Source organism: Olea europaea, chromosome 1 (assembly GCF_002742605.1).
Source record: "Olea europaea var. sylvestris chromosome 1, O_europaea_v1, whole genome shotgun sequence".
Classification (NCBI taxonomy): Eukaryota; Viridiplantae; Streptophyta; class Magnoliopsida; order Lamiales; family Oleaceae; genus Olea; species Olea europaea.
The window spans coordinates 19,403,613-19,409,973 of NC_036237.1; positions in this window are offsets into that span (position 1 = coordinate 19,403,613).

Genomic DNA, 6,361 nt, shown 5'->3' on the forward strand with positions numbered 1-6,361 from the left:
TAGTTCTTTACATATATATAACTCCCACTAACCAAAAATATCAAATGTTTCCACAATGCTCATATTAGCAACATGTGTCTTAAAGACTTTTGGAGCGAGTCCCTTAATCAAGGGATCTGAAATCATTGTCTCTGTATTGATATACCCTATTTTTGTCTACCCTTCTTTGACTCTATTTCTAACAACCAAATATTTTATATGAATATGCTTTGACCCACCAGAACTTTTATTATTCTTTGAAAAGAATATTGCTGCACTGTTATCACAGTAAATGGTGATCGGTCTTGAGATGGAATCAACAACTTTCAAGCCAGAGATTAAATTTCATAACCAAACGGCTTGAACTGTACCCCCACAACATGCCATAAATTTAGCTTGCATAGTAAAAGATACCACTAGATTCTGTTTAGCACTTTTTCAAGAGATAGCACCACCAGCTAATATAAAAATATAACCCGAGGTTGATTTCAAATTATCTTGACATCTAGCAAAATCAGAATCTGAATAACCTAGCACCTCAAGATGATTTGAACGCTGGAATGTAAGCATGTAACTTTCAGTTTTCTTCAAGTATCTTATCACTTTCTTAGCCATCTTTATTGGTGGTAGTGGTGTTGGCCATGGCGATGAGGTTCTGGTGGTGATTGTAGTTCCAATTTTGGATGGCGTGGCATGAGTACCGGTGTTGTTGCTGGTAGTACGTGTGATTCTAGTGAAGTGGTGTATATTTAGTTGTCGATGTTGGGAATGGTGGTGAGTGACCAAATATATCTTCATTGTGATTGCCTGTGACCAGATTTGTGTTAACTACGACCGTATGTGACTTGGTTACATATAATCACAAATTAGACTAACATGGTCATAGACAGTCACACCAAAGACAAATTTGATCATGAACACATAAGGTCACGGTTCATACGTTATAGATCACAATTCGACGTTAAGTTCATAGTTCACAGGTCACAGGTTTGATTTCACAAGTCATAATCATTTCATATAAGTCACAAATCAGTGTAAACGGGTCACATGTCAATATTAATAGATCACACGTTGTTTTGTAGAAGTCACGAATCAAATTTATATGTCACATTTTATGTTACGAGTCACGGGTAACAAATCACAGGTTAAAAATCATGTTTTATATGTCAGAATGTACACAAATAACATGTTATTGTCCTTTAAAAAGAAAAAAAAATTGTGAACTTAATATATTTAGTTACAAAAATATTTTTTGAATAATTATTTCATAACTAAAATTTTAATAGTATTTGATTTTTGGAATTTCAAACTTTATTTTCTTAACTTTGAAATTGATAAGGTCATAGATTCAATAGAATTGGTCACAGATCACAATGTGCACAGGTCACAGATCTAATGGAACTAGTTACAGGTCAGTGCTAAAAAAGAATAAAAAAGAAAAAAGGTAGTCGCTGAAAAGGTGAGCAGTCATCGAAAACCGCTCACATTTTCGACGACTACCTTTTTTTGTTGGAAGTTGAGCGGTCATCGAAATGGTTTTTGGGAGGTCGTCGGAATATTCACCCGAGAGGTTGCTGGAATCGTCACCGGAGCCAGAGTGGGTTGGGTGGAGAGAGAGAATGGTTTGATGTGATGGGTGGGTGGTTGGAGGTGAGATGGGGTGGGTGGGGAAAATAGATTAATTATATTATAGTGTAATTAAATATTTAATAAATTTAATTATCTCCTGATTTTTGAAAGATTTTTAGAAGTTTGTTAGTTTTGAAATCTGATTTTTGGATGGAGGATTTATGTGGTTTTCCCTTCTAAATAATTATAATATGTTTATTCTTGACTTCAAAGTTCGTTTAAAACATATTGATCTTTTCAAGAATTGTTATGGTGGGTTTGAGGTGAAAAAACACATTCCCATCTTCACCCTATCGAGGATTTTCCCACCCCATCTTTGCCCCCTCCTGCTCAAGTGCGGACGGCTGAAGGATATCCCCATCACCATTTATCTCTAGTTTAACTTTTTAAAGAAATTCTCAATTATCACTTTTTATTTTAAATATTGGGTAATTAGGGCAATACTTCCTAAAGTTTGCCATTTTTGAAAATACCTCATAATCTTTCATTATAGAGGAAAACCCTATTAAATCTCCAAATGTTGTAGAAGTCACCCAGTATCTATATTTGTTAGTTCATTCATTAAAAATTGGTTAATTACTTAAATCATCATTAAATTTGAGCAAAGCTTCCACTGGATCACCGACCTTCAAAAATTATACCGTTAATCACTGAACTTTGTAATTCACTATCACATCCATCACTCATTCAATGAAAAATAAAAATATTAATGGATTTGCTAACATGGCTAACGAAATTGCATACATGGCAATTTATTTTTCACTCAACGTCCACATCGTTAGCAATTTAAAAACTAAATGAGGGATGGTATAATGAATTGCAAATTCAATGATTAATGTGGTAATTTTAAAGTTGGTAACCCAGTGGAAATTTTACACAAAATTTAATGATGATTCAGGTAATTAACTTAACTAGAAAGTTATCGTTGAGTTCGTCTGCCACAATATCCATGAACTCTTAGGTGTGCAGATACCTATCTTGGCCAAGCCTATAACATTTTAAAAGAGCACATAATGATGAGAAATATGACATACTTTGTTCCGGGTTCATAACTACTCCTATTACTATAGGACGTTTACCTAGCCAACGCTTAGATCTGGCTTGGATCTTTTTTATTTATTTCCTTAAATGAAAGCACATGGACTTGAGTCTAGGCTAGAAGGCTCGTTACAGTCAAAGTGAATCCAATTCAAAAGGCTAAGAAAATTAAAGATGATCAATCGAAAAGAGTGAATTCTATCAACACAGTATAGAACTCTTGAAGAAACTATATTTTTTCTTTAGCTTTTCATTGTGTAGGTTACTTAAAAGTTAAATTCGACGCAGTTATGCCTCAAACTTTAGCTTCATTGAACACCCCTCCATCCCTCCGGTGGGCACTATTTAGGCGATTGCAATCTATACTACCTTATTTCAATATTTTCTACGATTATTCCCTTGCATGAAATAGAATTCTTTGTGGACTACGGCCTCTTGTGTAAGGATTTGCTGGTATTGTAGGAGTGCTTGATGGAATGGAATTTCTTCATCCTTCTGCTATGCCTATAGCGTTGATAGTTATAAATCTTTCACTTACCTCTTGATATCCTAGAATATTTATAAATTCAAGCGACAAAAATATTAGTTACCTCTTGAAAATAATAAAACTTGAGAAATGAAAATCCCAAGCCAAAAAAAAAATAAAAATCGACAACTATGTTGAGTAGTAAACTTGATTTTTAGACTAAAAATATGGGCTTAAGGACTTTGCCCATAGGCCCCAAATCAATTAAAAGGCCCAACAAGTCTAGCATTTCTAGAAACATAATCTAGAAAAATCTATATAAATATCTACTGGAAAAATTCATGTAAATATCTAAGTAAAATATGTGGTGATAAATGTGGCAATGTGTCAAGAAGAATATATGGTCTTATAAATTCTATTTAGAGTATTTTAGGAAAATATCTTGTCCAATGTGCGGTCTAAAAGCCTTATGTAAATATGTGGTCTAGGATTCTCTAGAAAATGTGTGGACTAGAAGCTTCATGTATACACTATATAAAGGGGTAGTGTCCTCCATTTTGTAACAAGCCAAAAAAAGTGTGTAAATCTTGAAATTAAGAAATACAAGTTTCCTTTTGTTCACTTCCTTCTTCCTATTAGTGTTGTCCTCCTTAAAAGCCTTAGCCAATCCAAGTTAGTAAACTCCTCTTTCGTCCGAGAAATTGGTATCAGAGCCCTAAGGCTCTTGTAAAAAATGGCAAGTGGGATGAATCCTTTTCAAGTTTCCAAACTCAACAAGGATAACTACAACAATTGGAGCATAAGGATGAAAGCGTTGCTCGGGTCGCAAGATGCATGAGAGATCATAGAGAAAGGCTACATAGAGCCACAAGACAAGGTCACTCTATCCCAAGCACAAAGGGATAGTTTGAAGGATGCAAGGAAGAAGGATAAGAAGGCGCTCACCCTTATCTATCAAGCCTTAGATGAATGTATGTTCGAGAAAGTAGCTTGTGCTACTACAAGTAAGGAAGCATAGGAGATCTTGCAAAACTCCCACAAAGGAGATGAGAAGGTGAAAAAGGTTCGACTCCAAACACTTCGAGGTGAGTTTGAAGCCTTAAATATGAAAGAATCGGAATCAATTTCTGATTACTTTTCTAGAGTATTGGCTATTGTGAATCAATTAAAGAGGAATGGAAAAAAGTTGAAAAATTGAGAAGATACCTAGGTCTTTAGATTCTCAATTTGACTACATAGTTGTAGCAATTGAGGAATCTAAAGATTTAGATAGTATGAGTGTCAATCAACTCATGAGATCTTTACAAGCCCATGAGAAAAGACTAAATAAGAAGGTTAAAGAAGAGTCATTAGAGAAAGCTCTTCAAGCAATGCTCACTTTGAACGAGGTTGAAGGAAGGTTCGACAGTAAACAAAGCCAAAGAGAAAGAGGATGAGGCCAAGATAGAGGAAGAAGTGCATTCTACAAGGAGGAAAGAAGACAAAGCTTATTTTCCACCAGAGGTCGTGGAAGAGGAAAAGGTACGAGGCAAAATGAAGGGCCAAGGTCTGACAAATCTCAAATTAAATGTTGCAATTGTCAAAAACTTTATCATTATGCTTCAGAATGTAGAAATATTACTAACCAAGTTGAGGAAAAAGCCAACTAAGCTTGTCGGGAAAGTGAAGTGGATCCTGCATTACTGTTGGCTTACAAGGGTGAAGAGAGCAGAGAAAAGAACACTTGGAATTTGGATACGGGAGCAAACAACCATATGTGTGGAAGAAAAAACATGTTTGTGGAGCTTGATAAATCAGTAAGCGAAAACATTACATTTGAAAATGAATCCAAGATCCCAATGAAAGGAAAAGGTAAAATCTTGATCCGCTTGAAAAATGGTACGCATCAATTTATCTCAAATGTCTATTATGTACCCAATATGAACAATAACATTTTAAGTTTGAGACAACTCTTAGAGAAGGGCTATGATATTCATTTAAAAGATCATAGTCTTTCAATAAGAGATCAAAGGGAAAATTTAATTGTCAAAGTCCCTATTACAAAAAATAGAATGTTTGCGTTAAGCATTCAACATGATGTTGCCAAATGCTTAAAACCTTGTTTTAAAGATTCATCTTGGCTTTGGCACTTGAGATTTGGGCATCTTAATTTTGGAGGCTTGAAGTTGTTGAGTAAGAAGAAGATGGTGAAAGGCTTGCCTTCAATAAATCATGCGGATCAATTATGTGAAGGATGCTTACATGGAAAGTATTCGAGAAAAAGTTTTCCAAAAGAAGCTTCTACTAGAACTAAGAAGCCGCTAGAACTTGTACAGTCCGATGTTTGTGGGCCAATTAATCCAAACTCTCTCAGTAAGAGCAATTACTTTGTTCTTGTTATTGATGATTTTAGTAGAAACACTCGGGTCTATTTTCTCAAATAAAAATTGGAAGTTGTTGAAACTTTTAAGAGGTTTAAAACTCTTGTTGAAAAAGAAAGCGGATATAGTATAAAAGCCTTGAGATCGAATAGAAGAGGAGAGTTCACCTCCAAAAAGTTTGAGAAATATTGTGAGGAGAATAGAACTCATCGCCCATTGATGGTTCCATACTCTCCACAACAAAATGATATCGCTGAAAGAAAGAACAGATCCATTCTTAATATGGCCCTCTGTATGCTTAAAAGTAAGAGATTGTTAATTGTGTCGTGTATCTGTCTAATCGATCGCCATCTAGAAGTGTGTGGAATAAGACACCACAAGAAGCATGGAGTGGAAGAAAGCCCAGTATCTCTCACCTACGAGTATTTGGGAGCATTGCATATGCTCAAGTGCCAGATCAAAAATGGTCCAAGCTAGTTGATAGGAGTGAAATGTATGTTTTTATCGGTTATGACTCTCGCTCTAAAGGCTACAAATTGTATAAGTAGAGATATCGAGTTTGATGGTGAAGGAGCTTAGGATTGGAGTGTCCAAGAAGAAGACTACGACTTCTTACCATTCTTTGATGAAGAATAACAAGAGAATGGAGAGCAGCAACATATTATTAGTCTATCTCTATCACCTACTCATGGAGATGCTTCTCCATCATCTTCACTAGGAAAAAGCTCAAGCAAAAGGACACCACAGATGCAGATCCTACAAGAGCTATATGAGATAACAGAAAATCAAAATGATCTCACACTCTTTTGTCTTTTTACTGATTGTGACCCAATAGGGTATGAAGAAGTAGTGCAAAATAAAAGATGGAGAGATGCCATGGATGAAGAGA